Source organism: Globicephala melas, chromosome 3 (assembly GCF_963455315.2).
Source record: "Globicephala melas chromosome 3, mGloMel1.2, whole genome shotgun sequence".
NCBI lineage: Eukaryota > Metazoa > Chordata > Mammalia > Artiodactyla > Delphinidae > Globicephala > Globicephala melas.
Window position 1 is genome coordinate 60,567,214 of NC_083316.1, and position 16,796 is coordinate 60,584,009.

Genomic DNA, 16,796 nt, shown 5'->3' on the forward strand with positions numbered 1-16,796 from the left:
GGATTTGTGAATGAATGAGGGTGTTTCTGTTTTCCGGAGGGATGGAGGAAGAGGACCTGAGCGGAACCTGTTGTTTATCACTTCTTTGGGTTGGCTGCGTCTTGGACATAATTGAGAGAATCGGGTCGTGAGTGAGGAGGGTCGGCTGAGCTACAGTGAGGGGAAGTGGTTTCCGTGCAGTGTAGCTGTCTTAAGATGATTCATTCTGCACATACATCTCATCTTTCAGGAGAGTGGAATTTTGAGGAACTAGAAAAAATTAAGTGATTAAAGCAGTCACTACTTATTTCTTAATGCCAGAAGAAAAATGATTATTTTAATAGTGCCTTCCTGTGTGTTCTCAAAATACTATTAAATCCAAGAGGTTTTTCATTGTGTAAATATGGCCACTGGGCCTTTTATCCTTATATAGCAAACAGGACAATGGCACATCCCACAGTACAGAGGAAAAGAAGTATGTCTCTATGACTGTTAATGTGAGGTAGAATCACAGTTTTTACATGGTCAGTAAATTACCAGGAATCGTTCCATTGATTATTTGGTAAAGGCACGATTGTATAGTTAATACTTGAAAAGTTATTCAGCAACTGGAGGCGGCTAGTGTGAGGAGGCTCCTAGTCTTCATTGGATAAAGTCAGCTCTCAGTGGAGGGGTTAAGAGAAGGATGACATGTGCTTACCTCAGTCTGGAAGAGCAAAAGTTTCTTTTAGTGAGCTTACTTTAACAGCATCTGATTTTGTAACATGAAGCTTAACTGATGTTTACTTATAGTTGTAGAGTTTCTCTGGTAATAATCATGTAATATAATATGATAATGTACTCATTATAATACAAATACCATTTATTGAGCACCTACTATGTACCAGGTGTAAGCTTTCTCTTCTAGCTTTTGAATGTTAACTGTGTATTGATAGAATAACCAAGAACTAGAGACCTGGACTCATGACAGTACAACCTACTAATTGAACATTTGTTATAAAGGTATGTGCTGAACACTTTCTTTTGTTAAGTTTCCCCTCCCTCCCACCCCCACCAGTTCACATAAAGTTACCACTAGGAGTAATTTCAGGGGATTAAAATGTTATATTTGGTGAAATAATTAAATTGGAATTTTATCAATAAAGACTATCCTTTGCCTTCTTGTTGAAAAGGAAATTTGCAAACATGAAGCAGTAGTTCAGAATGGTGACAACTTATGAACTCTGTGATACTCTTTTTGGTTTGCTTAAGAGAAATTGTGTATTTTTGCCTTTCAGAGTAGCAAGAATCCCAATTTAGTACCTGGCACCTCTAGCTACTCCATGTTTGTTCAGTGAAAGAAAGAATAATGAATGAACTCATTCTCTATGTTTTAGTACTTCTCTCAAGAGGCTACTTAGAGACCAAATGAAATAAAAACTGGAGGGAAAATAAGTCCCAATTATTAGCAGCTAGTATGAAGTTGTATAAATATCATTGCTACTTGGCTGAAGTGTTAAAAGGCTTGACCTGGGTACGAATTTAACGTACTTTGCTTTATCAACCAGATTACCAAATAAGAGCTTATTTCATTCCAACCCACTGCTGGAAATGTTGGACTAAAACTGCTGGTTCAGTTTATTCAACACTAATTTGCATGTGTAGAGCTCAGAAACTATAGATTTGAGACCAGAATTCTTATTTATACAAACCACACAGAATTATTATCACAGAATTATTTTAATGTATTTAATAGTATCCTTTTAGGACGTGTGACTCAGTGTTATAGTATCTTTTTCGGTTTTCACATGTTCCATGTTCTTTTGTGGATAAGGTAATTTTATAAAGACATTACTTTCATTTCTTTTTAGAAGAATTGTTCTACCTTAAGAGTTTGAGATAGTTGCTAGTCATGCCCCGCCCCCCCCCACACCCTCCCTTTTCCAAAATGCTCAGGTGGAAAAGTAAAGTCTTTGCCATTTGGTCTTGTTTACAGTGGTGATGGGGTTGTAATAGATTTTTTAAAACTTTCTCTTTGTACATCAATTATAAACCATATCTTCATTATCTCCTTTGTCTCTGGTGTTCCCCAGAGTGCAGAAATGTGTACTTGGTTTCTCTCTCTGTTTTCTTGCAAGAATTCATCTCATTAGGCTTTTAGAATGATGAAGCATTATGATGTCAAACATGATGTCCACAGGAACCTTCCTGAATACCTAATTTACAAAAAAAAAGATAAACATTAATAATTCATGTGCAGTACAGTGATATCATGTGGATTTCCATTTCTGGTAAGAAGTTAGATTTGTCTTCCAGTTGCTGTAAAAAATGCAGGTTCCTAGCAATTTGTCTTCCTCTTGTTTGCCTTTTTAAAAATAGTAACTCCAACAGGAGAATCCTGCAGAATGCTCACTCCTGATATTGTGCCAGTTTTGTAATTCTTGTTCAGAAATCCTCAGAGGAGATGGTTGAACCTCTCCCCGGGAAAATCTGGGGATTCTTACAAGTCTTCTTTTCTCATCCCAGCTGTTGTGGCTGGAGAGGCATCCGGGACTAGGCAGCCAGTTGTAGAAAAGAGTCTTTGTTGACAGTTCAGTCAACTTGCAGCCATCTCTGTGTAGTTTAACTATTTTGTGGATCAGACGCAGGACGTTCTCAGTTTGCAAGTGATTTTGTGCTGGTAGGCAGCCTCACCAGTTCCCCATCTCCTCCATTCATTGTGCTCATTTATTCCCGCAGTCAGTATTTGTACCAGACTCTGTTGTACTAGGGGTTCAGGGAATATCCACGAAGTTTGGTAAGCAAAGCCTAATGAGGATGGTCAATCTATTGCAAAAGGGTGTGCCTAAGCCAGTGATTCATTACTTCTGTAGTATTCTTTCCATGGTTTTCTGAATCAGTGAGGATAATCTCAAGTTGACTATATATAAAGGGAAAATAAATAGATAATTTTCTGACCTTATGGTAAATAATGAATGAGATTTTATTTCGGGGAGGGGCAGAGGTATTTTGGAAAAAAAAATCATTTTTGTTCTCTAAATCAATATCCTCAAGCTTTAGTGTACAACAGAATTACCTGGAAGGCTTGTTAAAGTACAGATTGGTGGGTCCCACTCCCAGAGTTTCTAATTTAGTAGGTCTTGGGTGGGGCCTGAGAATTTGGATTTCTAACGGGCTTCTAGGAGACGCTAGTTTTGCTGATCTGGGGACCACAGTTTGAGAATCACTGCTTTTAAATTAATTAAATTGACTGTCTGTGGGCCAGATGAATTAGGTGTGGCCACCTCCAGCAGAGTATATGGTACCACATTGCATGTATTTGGACTACTAGTCACAGCCCTGCTATCATCTTAGTTTACTTTTGTAATGTGCCACCTGTCATCTCTATCCATGAAGTCTGCCTGGAAGGTTGGCTGGAAAGTCTGTAAGTGGAGAGAGGGCTGGACCACGTAGCCCACTCTTGTTTCTTGAGGTTCAAATTCTCCTCAGGATCTGTTGGGATTTGCAGGTCCCGATGTCTTCCTTTGTCATCACAATCCCTCACATGCCTCTACCCTGCTGGAGCTGTGTCCTGCATGCTGGGAAATTGCAAGCCAAGGGAGGAGCTTAAAACAGGGGCTGATGTGACGCCACAGGCTTATTCAGTTCTCAGCTCTTGGAGTTCTTGCTAGTCGTTTTCACCATGTTTATTTGTTTTAATTTTAGTAAAGCCCTAGTTTATTTTCTGCCATAGCTCATTTCATCACAATTTAGTGCCCTCCCTTTCTTCCAACACATGAACTATAGTCATTGAGCAAATTTTCCTAATTTTCACTGCTTTCTTCAGTAGTCACAATAATTTTTAAGAACTATCAGGTAATTCTTCCTTTGGACTTCGGTAAATCAGTTCTCAAATCAGAAAGTAACACAGCAAGCTGCTACTTTTCAGAGGTGATGCTTTTCTACTGAGTCCCACCCTGGTGGACACAAGGCAGGACTTGGGCTGCAGCAGGACAGGACATGCTGGTGAGGGCCAGACAGCTCCTGTGGTACCAGATTATGATGGGCGAAGGCCAGGAATCAGAATAGGAGGGAGGGAGTGAGCCCTGTAGCACCAGGTGTGAAGACAGAGTCCAGGGTCTGGGAAACCAGCAGGGTTGGAGAGGAGCACGTGAGTACTTAGGGGCCAAGTGGGCAAGTAAAATCGAGAATTCAGGGGCTCAGAAAGATGACAGCTGTTGAACTGGGTTGAGACTTCTGGTTGGGGAAAAAAAAGGGAGATGCTGATGACCAATCAAAGGGCTGTAAGTAAACCCTGCACCTAGGTGAGGCAAGACCAACCAACCAGGCCTTCCTGACACCCGATAAGATGGTATCTGGACAGGAAACAGATTGCATATCCACAAAAGTTTAAGAAAAGTAATCTAATGAAGGGATTGATTCAGATGTGTTGGCAAGATGAAAAGAAATCAGCAAATGATGATGAAGCACCCTAAGACTAGAAAAAGAGGGTGCTGTTACCACCTAAAAGAAGCCACAGGAGGGAATGGTTATGGGAATCTGAGAAACCAAGCCTATAGGACAGGGAAGCCCCCCTAAGCTGCAGTCTTAAGGAAGAATGCAGTGACTGGAGGCCTATGGCCTGGCAGGGTGAGCCAAGGGAGTAAATACCTCCATGCTACTGTTCTCCTTTACAGGAGGTACCATCTTTGTCCAAACACACTTGGAAACCAGAGGGCAAGGGAGCCCATTGATCAAGGTTTTACAGAACAGGAGAGAATATCCTGACCATCCCCCAGAAGGCCCTCTGTAACCAGTGTTAAAAGATGGTCAACATCATTAGAGATACCCTGGGAAGCTCAAATTGAGATGAGTAATTTTGATCATTTTCTAAAATAATGGCATTTTTAAAATAGCCACTAATTTATTGTTTATATTTCCTGTCTGATGACTAATGATGTTAAAGAATGCCTACTTGTTTTGTGTGGAGACCTCCAAGATATTGCTGAAAACATCTCCTCCTCTTTTCAGTTCACTCTCCACCCTGACTCTGCTTAGACATTTTCTTTGTCAGCTTGGGGTGCTATAACAAAATACCATAAACAGGGCAACTTAAACTCCAGACATTTCCTTCTCCCTGTTCTGGAGGCTGGGAAGTCCGAGATTAAGGCGCTTTGTGAGAGCGTTCTTCCTGGCTTCCAGATAGCTATCTCCTTGTTGTGTCCTCACATGGCAGAAAGCAAGCAAGCTCTGTTCTCTCTTCTTCCTCTTAGAAGGACACTAATCCCATCATGGGGACCCCACCCTCATGACCTCATCTAAACCTAATTACCTTCCAAAAGTCCTGCCTCCAAATATTGTCAGGGTTTAGGGCTGCAGCATAGGAATTTTGGAGGACACAAACATTCAGTGTGTAACAGACATGTTTCTATCATTTCCTCTGTTCTTTGCCCACTGACCCCTCTCCCCATGATCTCAGAGCCCAGAGATAGGGGTTGGGGGTGATAGCACTCTTTCTAGGTGAGAAGTTCCTTAAGTAGGAACCTAGCTTAGCCAATTTATTCTATTTTTGCTCAGTTTTTACTTTCTTGCTCTCTACACCTTCTCTCCACAGCCTCAAAACATTAATAAATGAGTTTTACTATGTGTTTATAAGCTGATATTTTCACTCAAGAATATGTATATTTAAAACATTTAAAAATATTCAAATGTGTTCAGGAGTTCATTTTTAAAAATAGATGTTACCTTACTATGTATAAAATAGATAATCAGCAAGGACCGGAACTCTACTCAATATTCTTTAATAACCTATGTGGGAAAAGAATCTGAAAAATAATGGATATATGTATATGTATAGCTGAATCACTTTGCTGTACACCTGGAACTCACACAACATTGTAAATCAACTATATACCAATCTAAAGTAAAAATTAAATTAAAAATTAAAAAAAAATAGGTGTCACCATTATCTTACAGTGGAAGTCTGGATACTTATGTTTTAATGGAAAACACCACTTTTTTTTTTTTGAAAACACCACTTTTTAATAAGTTGCAATATAGATTAGTTTAGATTTGGTTGCTAATAGCTTTTCCCCCATTTTCTCTCTTCTCCCACTGGCAGATAAAAGCCAGGCTTTATTCGGGATTTTGATGCTTTATTCTTTACCATCAACTTTTTTCAGCTTCTCCTTTCTGCTTTCTCAGGGACAGGTCACAGAAAAATAGTTTAGAAGCTTGTGATTGGTTTAATGAAAATCAAGAGATGATTTTGCTTTCAGATAATCCATCACTGACAGAAAAGTTGTCGTGGTTGTCTCATACTTCCAAGGAGATTCCAGTTTTCATGTGTGGTTTGTACATTTTGCCACAAGTTGTGTAGAGTAGATGTAGTAACATTAGCTATTAAAGTCTTGCTATTTGTGGAGTACTTTATATACGTGAGCCACAAATTATCATTCCCATTTTACAGAGGAGGAAAACAAGGCTGCAGAGGTACAATACATTGCTCAAGGTGGGGGCTGAAATTTGAATACAAGGTTGTCTGAATCCAACTCCCAAGTTCTTAACCACTGAGCTTTCTTGCCTTTTACACAGGCCTGAAGGCCCAAGTGTAGCTGGTACTGGAATCAGAGTTATTTAGAATAGAGTGGTGGGACGGGAGGTGGGGAGCAATCAGAGGGCCTTGCGGGTGAGGTTTTTCCTGTTATAGATTCACCGTCACCCTCTCTATTAGCTCACACTGGGGTGTTGTTTTGAGATGAGTGGAGAATGTAAAATGGAGAAAGCTTTGGTAGAACATATTACCCAGGACTTGGCACTTTGTTAAGTACTGTACACATATTAGCTGCTATTAAGCTTGTGGTTGCTATGATTTCTGTTTTGGTAATTAAAATGAAAGTTTGCTTATTTAGATTTAGATATTTTTGAAACACAGAGTTGTTTTTTATTGGAAAATGTATCCCACTTTCAAGTAGATTGATTTGGCCAATGTAGGTGACTAACTGGATTTATATATAGACATGCTACCCTGAAGCTTTGGAAACCGCTGGGTGTGGTCTGAGTCAATTGGATTTCCAAAGGAGATGACACAGTAGCATCTAGCCAGTCAAAGGCCCAAGCTGGCGTTTGGGTTCCTTGACTGTTGGACCTGCATCAGGCTTCTGCCTTGAAAGCTCAGGGCCTTCCTGTTATCTTGGGGTGGTTCCATGTGGAATTCTTCTTTGGTGTAAACATGTAACCTGAAATCTTAGTCTATAATTGGACTTAAAGCCATTTTGGAAAAGCTCTGTTGGTTTTTATGTTGTGGCATTTCAGGTGCTGTCACATGTAGTATATTGTTGGAAAAATGATACACTGTAAATCTAACACCTTTTCCTCTTAGAGAAGGTATAATGATTAGCTACAGGGATCCAGTTGCCTGTGTGAGTCACAAAAAGGAGGGAAGACCCCAAATTTTGGAACTTTTTATAGGAAAACTTCTTAGTAACCTATCACACAGGTTAACATGGATAAAAAGAAAAGTGCCGTTTTTCTGACATCAGATCCATAAATAACATTAAAGCTCTGGACCTGGAAGGTGATGACTTCAGGGTTGATGGGGCTTTTGTCCTCTTCCGAGTTCCTGCTGAGGAAGCTTCAAAAGCAGTGGCCAGATGGAGAGGAAGGTACCAGTTTATGAAGGCCCACAAGTGGTCTTTGGGTCATATGAGGCCTTTTCATTTTCAGCTTAAGAAACTGATTGACAGTCTTGGCCTATAAGCTGGGTGACTGCGAGGAAAGCAAAAGGTGTTCCACTGGGTGATGTTTTAGAAGGATGAGTAGCACTTTGAACTGAGCGGTAGCTGGAGCTGAAAGTTTCTCTTTTCCCCACGATCTGATACAAACTCTGTCTACGATATCTCCTTTGCACAGTTCCCTGGAGAGAGTGGTTCTCAAGACAGTGATGGCCAAATAAAGAGAGAACAGAGCAAAGGATCAGCTTTGTCAGTGGCTGGGCAAGCACAGGTGAAATTGCCTGGTGCGTGCTCTGGGAAGTGGTGGCTTCCCACCAGACAGACAGGGTTGCATGAGGCTTCCTGCCCTCTTCCACCCAAATCTATAAGGCAGGGTCTGCAAAGCCAATTCCGGGACTCCTTACACACTGAACCACCACAGGCCCTCTGTCCCTGTGGTCGGCCTCTCTGCCCATGTACTCCGCCATACGCGGAACCCAGGTGAGCTGCCACCTGGGTGAAAGCCCAGCACTTTTGCCTGCAGTGATCTGGCCCACTAGGACAGTGAGATGTCAGGACTGGCTGACTCTGATCGTGGAGGCTTCCTCTTCATCCCTTTGGGAGGAGCTGGTGAGGGGAAGGGAGCTTTGTCCACTCCCCTCACCTCCCCGGGGGTGGCCATGGCTGGGAGGAGTATTGCAGGCACATTCCCCTCTCCCCTTTGTTGGTTGAGATTTTCAAGAAGGGAAACGGAGGAGGAGCCCAAGACTAGAACCAATTCTGTGTGTCAAAGGTGAGAAAGTTGAATCTGAAAAAAGAATCAGGAAATGCTTTGGGTTAATGTAAAATGTAACGCTCACTCTTATATGCAGATTATATGACAAACATACTTTGTAAAGAATCCAGTTGGTATTGGGAAAGGGTTTTCATATAGAAACAGTGTTATACGTGGCATTTAGGTTTCTAGGTTAGCTCAAAAAAAGTAGTTAGCCCATTATGTGGCTGGAATATATTTACAGTGTTGTGAGAGAAACAAAATTGAACTGGAACTAGCGTTTCGTTTGTATGCATGTCCTTTGGGAGAAGTGGGTTTAATTAGAAGGTGATGAAGCAGATGAGGAAGAACCTGTGCAGTTCCCTCAGGGAGTCGTTATCCTAAGTGATCCTCGGTGTTCTGAGGAGGTGAGGGGCTCAGGTGGTGTTTTTGCCCCACATTGGTGGGAGAGAGCTGGGGTGCGGGGGGCTGTAGTGACTTGACCAGGACCCCGCAGCTAGGGACTCAGAGCTACTGCCAGTACTCTTCATTGTGCTGTTTCACCTCCAAAGGCACTGAATTGTCTCGTTTCTTTTAGGCACTTATTTTCTGTTTCATCTACAAATATTTCAGTCTGTATCTTTAAAATCTAAGAATTCTTTGTTTTAAAAAGTCATAAAACCACTCTACACCAAAAAATTTAATAGCTACTGTCTTAGTTCTGGCTGCTATAACAAAAATCCCTTAGACTGTGTGGCTTATGGACTCAGAAATTTACATCTGGAGGCTGGGAAGTCCAAGGTCAAGGTGCCAGCAGGTTCCGCGTCTGGTGAGGAACTGCTTCCTAGTTCACAGACAGCCATCATCTCATTGTGTCCTCACATGGAGGAAGGGGTGAAGGAGCTCTCTGGGGTCACTTTTATAAGGGCATCTGCCCTCATGATCCAATCACCTCTCAAAGGTCCTACCTCCTAATATCACATTGCGGGTTAGGATTTCAACATATGAACTGGGGAGGGGCACAAACATTCAGTCTACAGCAGCTACTTAATATCAATCACATTTTTCTAATTGTCTCTAATTGTCTTATTATTTTTTTACAATTTGTTGGTAGCCAAATAAGACTCATTCATCCCGATTGGTTGGCTTATTTCTTAAGTCTCTCTTAATCTATAGGTTCCCCATCACTCTCTCTTTTTCCACTTGCGGTTACTTTGTTCAGGACCTTGGGTTGTTTGTCCTGTGGATATTCCCCCAGTCTGCAGTTTGCTTTTTGCATTCCTGTGGCATGTGTCTAACATGTTTCCCTGCCTTCTCTGTTTGTTAGAAACTTGCAGTTATTTTTAGAGTTTTGGTTCAATTATGCTCAATTTTGAGGGGTGGAAGTGGGGCGAGAATACATTTTCGGTGATACCATGTTCTTACAGCAGGAAATACACAATGTTTGCTTTTTTTGTTTCTTGGGTTGTTTGTTTGTTTTGTTTGTTTTCACTGTGCCTGTCTTTTTGCTGTGATGCTAACCAGTATTAACGATCTTTGTTTACATCCATTTATCACTGGGGGTGTCAAATGGTGATATTCCTGTTGCATCCTTTCCTTCACTTATTAGCTGCAACATCTCCAAGAAGAAAAACTTCCCCTCATCAGTTAGTTGGTTTCCCGGGGATACAATTTATATGTGAAAGGCAGGTTAAATGCGTCAATCTTCCCTCTTATTTCCAGTTATCAAAATAATGAGTTGATTCTCTACCATTCTCCTAAGGTAACAAGGATGTTTCACTTGGTCCTCTGTTTGCTTGCTTAGTAACATTATGAATCAGTTGGGCTCACACATATACTTTTTTTAAATTGAAGTATAGTTGATGTACTAATCATATACGTTACAGGTATACAATATAGTGATTCACAAGTTTTAAGGGTTATACTCCATTTATAGTTGTTATAAAATATTGGCCATATTCCCTGTGTTGTACAATATATCCTTGTAGCTTATTTTAACACATATAATTGATGTGTGTCAACCCATTGCAGTTCTTATACTTGGATGCTCAAGTTGTCCATTTTTGGCTGGAGGGAGCTTTTTCAAGTTGGTGAGGCATTTTTCTTTTTTTATAAATTTATTTGATTGATTTATTTTTGGCTGCATTGGGTCTTCGTTGCTGCTTGCACGCTTTCTCTAGTTGCGGTGAGCGGGGGCTACTCTTCATTGCGGGGCGCGGGCTTCTCATTGTGGTGGCTTCTCTTGTTGTGGAGCACGGGCTCTAGGCACGTGGGCTTCAGTAGTTGCAGCACATGGGCTCAGTACTTGTGGCTCGTGGGCTCTAGAGCACAGGCTCAGTAGTTGTGGCGCACAGGCTTAGTTGCTCCGTGGCATGTGGGATCTTCCCGGACCAGGGCTCGAACCCGTGTCCCTTGCATTGGTAGGCAGATTCTCAACCACTGCACCACCAGGGACACCCGAGGCATTTTTCTTGAAGAAATAGTTCCAGCCAAGTTGACTAAGTTATGTTCTTCTTTTATAAACATTCTTTGATGAGGCTTGCTGACCACCTGGAGGTGGAGGCATGACTTGGTATCTGCCTAGCCATCCCTAGTCATACCAAGCCTCAAACATCATGGAGATTTTGAGGGGAGCCATTGCACAAGGCCTGGCTGCAGCTCCTTTCCTAGGCTCCAGCTCCTAATCTTGGTGGCTATAACAAGGCAACCTGGTGTGATGGAAAGATACTCACTGACCCAGGCTTGAGTTCCAACTCTGCCCTACACAAGCTGTGTGGCCTTGGAGATGCTGCCTAACTGTTTGTATGCTGGGAATAATACACTGTCAAAAGGATTGGTACAGCTGTAACAGACGTACGGTCCCTGTAGACCTTCTAGGTTCTCATGAATATGTGTGTGTGAGTCTAAGTCTTTGAAATTCAGAATGTATTTTACACTTAACAGGGCATCTCAATATGGATCAGCACATTTCAAGTGCTTAATGGCCACGTGGCAGCTATTAAAATGGAAGAAGCAAGGAAGAAAGTAAAACTTCACATTAGAGTTCTTTCTTTTCCATTTTCTTTTTTTTTTAATTGAAGTAGAGTTGGCATACAATATTGTATTAGTTTTAGGTGTACAACATAGTGATTCAATATTTATATACATTATGAATTGATCGCCACAATAAGTCTCATAACCATCTGTCACCATACAAAGTTATTACAATATTATTAACTGCATTCCCTGTGCTGTACTTTACATCCCCATGACTTATTTTTTTTTACAACTGGAAGTCCGTACCTTTTAATTCCCTTCACCTATTTCACTCACACGTGAGTTCTAAATCAAAAAATTACAATTTGACATTGTAACTCGACAAGAAGTACAGCACAGTAGTTCACAAGAAGTACACAAGCAGTAGTTGTGCTGGTTATTTGTCTCTTGGGTCTCAGCTCCATTCCTGCTTTTCCATATTTTCCTTTGTATTATGGGGGGCTAGAAGCCTGCAAACTGCATCTTCCAGACTTCTTTGCCAGCTGGTCTACTCTTAGATTCTGCAAGTAGGAGGTACTGGTAGGAAATTGGGATGTGGGAGAAAGGAGGAGACAATAGCAGTGGCTACTTCGCAGTGGCAGTGGTACAACTTTCACAGTGATGGTACCATCATCACTGATGAGTACAAGTATGGGCTTGTGGGTACCAGCCCAGGGTGTTAACAGTTTCTGGTCTCTGGATGTTACCCTTTCATCTTCTGTTTCTCCAGTTTTTATCTCCATCTCCTTTTTGCTCTTCTGTACCTTCCAGCACCTCGTAAACAATTCTCTACACCAATCTCCTTCTACATATGTAGAGGAATTTCCATTTCTCCCACTGGACACTTGGAGTCTCAGGTCAGAGAGAGCTAGGTTATAATCTCTGTGCCACTTACTTTGTTCTGTGGCTTAACTTCTTTAATTTTCAGTTTCTTCCTCTGTCTAAGGAGGATCGTAGAAGTAACTGCCTCACAGAGTTGTATGAATATATTATACACTCACACACACACACACGCACACACACACACACACACACAGACACATGTTGTTAGCTTTGAACATAACTCTCAATACGTCTCTGCAAGACACAGACCAATTTTTGAAGGCTCGTCATTTAACATTTTTTTATTATGGAAAAGTTCAAATATATACAAAAATAGAATAGTATAATGAAACTTCATGCAAACATTACCCAGTTTCAACAGTTATAAAATTAAGGCTATTCTTTTATATATACCACCCACTCTTCCCCCTACTCTGGGATTATTTTAAAGCAAATCTAAAACATCATCTTATTTCAGCCGTAACTATTTCAGCACGTAACTTTGAGTTAAGGACTGTTTGAAAAACAACCATGATACTATTAGCATATATAAAAATTAAGATAATTGCTTGATATCATCAGATACCAAGACAATGCTCAAATTTCCCTAATTAGCTCATAAATGTTTTTGTTTTTAAAAAATGTTGTTTGAATCATGGTTGAAATAAGACCCACCAATTGCAATTGGTTGATATGTTTCTTAAGTATCTTTTAATCTGTAGGTACCCCTTTCTCTTTTTTCCCCTTAAGATTTGTTTGTTGAAGAAATCGGGTCATTTGTCTGGCAGAGTTTCCCATAGTCTGGATTTTGCTGATTACAGTCCTGTGGTATCATGTACCCCATTCTTCTGGACCTATATTCTCTGTATATTGTTAGTTAGATCCAGAGGTATATTGGTTGGTTGGATTCAGGCTTATTTATTCAGACTTCTTTATAGGTAGTGTTGTGTACGTCCGTTAGGAGGCATATAATGTCTGGTTTTCTGTTTTTGTGATGTTTCACGATTGATGCCTAGATCCATTAATTCATTAGCGTTGCAAAAGTCTGTGGTCCATTCTTTCTACAAAGCTTCTGGAATGCTTCTATAAAGAGAAACTCCCCTCATCAACGATTTGCCTATCCTGAGGTACAGTTCATATGGGAAAGATGGGATAAATGCTTGACACTTCTCTTTTACCTAGCAATTTTCAGAATAGTGGTTTGATTCCCTAGCATCCTCCAAAGATAACCAGTGATGTTCTTAGTATTGTTATAAACTTATCAGTTTATAAATGTCAGCTGTGTCCCAGTCAGTTCCAGTTATTGTTCCTACTGATGCTCAACTCCTCTATCTTTGGCAACTGGAAATAGCCATGTTGTCTCCTAGTTATCTCTGATAGGTCGTTTGCCTGATGGTGTGACAGGATATTCCAGTTTCATCATGTTCATTCCCTGCTATGGAGTTAGTCATTTCTCTCAGGACCCTAATTCTTCTTATTGAAAGATGGTACTTAGAGACATGATCTGGGCAGTGGAGTGATCATTGCTAATGGACGGGTCATTGTCTTCTGGCATTTTAAGTGGACATAGACAGAAGATAAATGTTTTTAAAGATAAAATGCATCATGAGTTTATACTAACACTTCCAGTTCAGATTTAGGACCTTTTCTTTAACCTCATCAGTCTTAACATTATTTCGTCTTCCCATAACATAAATCCTGGTTCTTAACAACACCAAGATAATTCCTCATTTGTTGTATCCCACAACACACATGCAACAGTCTCAGAATCATTGCTGAAAACAGTTTAGTATTTTTTCCCAGTAATTTTTTACATTAGAGTATATCCTACTAGGGATGAACAGGCAAATTATTGTGTTTTAAGTCATTTGAATGTTCCTTTTTATGTAGCAATCCTATTAACAGTGGAATGGTGATTAATTCAATACAGTTACATTCATTTGTTTCATTTTACTTTTGATTTGCTCTTTTTAAAAATTTGATTTTTTAATAATAATGTAAATGATTTACCTGTTACAAAGTAAAATCTTTATGATGTGGTATATTCAGAGAAGTTTAGATTTTATCCCTGTCTTCTACATAGTATGCCCTCCATCAAAAAGTAACTGTATTTAAAATGTTTGTGCTTTTTATAATATTGTTTTAATTACATACAACCATGTTTATATCCTCCATTTCTTAGATAAATGGTAGCATACTAACTCACTTTTCTGCATTTTGCTTCTTTCATTTAACAATATATCCTAGAGATCACTCCACCATAATTCATAAAGATGTTCCTCATTCCTTTTTATAGCTGTATAATATTCCATTGTATGGTTGTACAATAGCTTATTCATCCAGTCTGCTATTGATATTTTTTGAATTATTTTTTGCTATTATAACTGTTGCTGAAGAGAATGGTCCTATGCTGATATCTTTTCATATTGTGATATCTTATTTTTAGTGCAATAATGAAATAAATTTTTTTCCAGAAAGGGCTTATTTATCTAATCTGGGACGTTAACTTCTGCCCATGATATAGAGAATTTCTTTGGGCCCTTTAGTTCTCTAGAAATTGTAAAATAGTAATGTAGTTTTTTTTTTTTTTTTTTTGTGGTACGCGGGCCTCTCACTGTTGTGGCCTCTCCCGTTGCGGAGCACAGGCTCTGGACGCGCAGGCTCAGCGTCCATGGCTCACGGGCCCAGCCGCTCCACAGCATGTGGGATCCTCCCGGACCGGGGCACGAACCCGTGTTCCCTGCATCGGCAGGCGGACTCCCAACCACTGCGCCACCAGGAAGCCCGTAATGTAGTTTTTCTCAAGCGTAAAATCTCTAGCAGAGGGTTCTTTGTGAGTAAAACCTGCTATTTTCTGTTTTTACCCCAGCTATAGTTTCGCTTTCATGGAGGTGTGAGATCTTTGAGAAAAATTTAGAGGAGGTTGGTCCTCTCAATGGTAAATGTCTGTTGGATACTGTAATTCCCCTCACCTTTTCATGGCAGCAAAATGGTTTCAGAAGAGTCGCCACTGCCTTTTCACCTTCACTTCTGTCTCTCCACTTACCTTAAAGTTCAGCAGTTACATTATCATTAACCCTGTCAACACCCACAGAATACACCCACAGGAGGCTGAGCATCACTGATTGTTTTAAAGAATTCCCTTGCATCTTCATGAGGACTTAGAACATAATAAATACCTTATCTTAATTTTTAGTCATCAAGACCTAAAATCAAGTTTTTTTTTTCCATTTTAGAAATTGAATGCACAGATGTGTATTCTTTCGTATGTTTAAAAATGTGATTCTCTTTTCTGTGCTAGAATCTCATATCTGATCTACAGATACTTTTACTGAAGTGCTTTCTTATGTTAATATCATTTGTAAATTGATCTTTTTTTTTTCCTTATACAGATATATCCGCTTTATCAGTGAGCAATGCTTAGGGTGGCTCCTGAGTTGTATATGAGTGAATGAGAAAGTGTGATGAAGTTGGGGTGGTGCAGGGGAAGAAAGAGAGAAGCAGGGACACTATCAAGAGAGAGAGCAAACGTGTCAGAATGAGACAGATTTTGGGGGTGCAGATTAGAAACTGAAAGATGGAGAAAGTGATATAAAAAGTGGCTGTGTGCCTGTGCATGTCCAGAAGAGATACTCTTGAAGGTAGAGTAACTTTATTGTGTGTCACGAAAGAAGGAAGACAGAGTTGTTTACCTGCCTCAATTTAGGAGAGAGAAGCAAGGTTGGGTCACGGTTCCTTCTGTGGACCATCAGGTGGTGCTGTCAAACTAGGGCAGCTTGGTGGTCAAACATGCAGAAGGGTTAGGGTAGATTGGTGCAATTCAACAACAGTTCATAAATATTTATTGAGAGTCTAACTGAGCATCAAGCCCCTGTGTTCGATTTAGGATACAAAGATGAATAAGATGATCCCTTCCTTAGGGGAGTTTATATTCTAGTTGGGATGGGGAATGACATACAAACAGGTACAGGCATACCTTGGAGATATCTCAAGTTCAGTTCCACACCACTGAAATAAAGTAACTATTGCAATAAAGCAAGTCACATGAATTTTTTTGTTTCCTAGTACCTATAAAAGTTATGTTTACACTATACTGTAGTCCAGTAAGTGTGCAAAAGCATTATGTCTAAAAAACCAAAACACTTTATTGCTAAAAACATGTTAACCATCAGCTGAGCGTTCAAGTCATAATCACTTTGCGATTATAACATTGACGATCTCTGATCACAGATCACCATAACAAATACAATGTAAAGTTTGAAATAGTGCGAGGATTTACAAAGTGTGACAAGAGACATAAAGTGAACAAATGCACTGATAGACTTGCTCAGTGTAGGGTTGCCACAAACTTTCAATTTGTAAAGAACACAATATCTGCGAAGTACAGTGAAGTGAAGCACAATAAAATGAGGTATGCCTGTATTTATTGCTGTGTAAAAATACCACAGATTAAGTGGCTTAAGATACACAAATTTGTTATTAGTTTCTGTGGGTCAGGAATCCAGGCACAGCTCATCTGTGTCCTCTACTTCAGGGTCTCTTACAAGCCTGTAAGG

At 40.1% G+C, this 16,796-nt stretch overlaps 1 protein-coding gene across 7 annotated transcripts in view; it reads left to right on the top strand.

Moving 5' to 3' along the window:
• Positions 1-16,796, top strand: part of PDE8B (phosphodiesterase 8B) — a 378,976-nt gene that overhangs the window by 126,643 nt on the left and 235,537 nt on the right. The gene's annotated exons all lie outside the window — the stretch shown is intronic.